Source organism: Hippocampus comes, unplaced genomic scaffold, assembly GCF_001891065.2.
Source record: "Hippocampus comes isolate QL1 unplaced genomic scaffold, H_comes_QL1_v1.1 scaffold1712, whole genome shotgun sequence".
Taxonomy (NCBI): Eukaryota; Metazoa; Chordata; class Actinopteri; order Syngnathiformes; family Syngnathidae; genus Hippocampus; species Hippocampus comes.
Window position 1 is genome coordinate 1 of NW_017806883.1, and position 344 is coordinate 344.

Consider the following 344-nt stretch of genomic DNA (forward strand, 5'->3'; position numbering starts at 1 on the left):
TTAAATAATACAATATAAACACGCTGAATATGAAATCATTGAAAGTCACCGGATTTTGTCATGAATATACAGGACCAATGCCATTTCTGACAGGGACTGCAAAACATAGCAGAGTGTGGCCACCAACTGAAAAAAAGAACAAAAAAAAAAGTAGCAATTTGTAAGTAGAAAGGCCCTGGTGAGAATTGAACTCACGACCCCTGGTTTACTAGACCAGTGCTCTAACCACTGAGCTACAAGGCCCCTTGACTTCAAATAGACCCACTGTTAGTGTCAGAACCTTGCAATGGGAATGTGCCCAACAATGTCAACCCAAAACTTTTCTTGACACTAATATGTTCTAT

General features: G+C 39.5%; 1 non-coding gene across 1 annotated transcript; it reads right to left on the bottom strand.

Moving 5' to 3' along the window:
* Positions 1 to 170: 170 nt before the first annotated feature.
* Positions 171 to 243, bottom strand: trnat-agu (transfer RNA threonine (anticodon AGU)). The gene has a single exon. It is a non-coding gene; the product is annotated as a tRNA-Thr (tRNA).
* Positions 244 to 344: the final 101 nt, after the last annotated feature.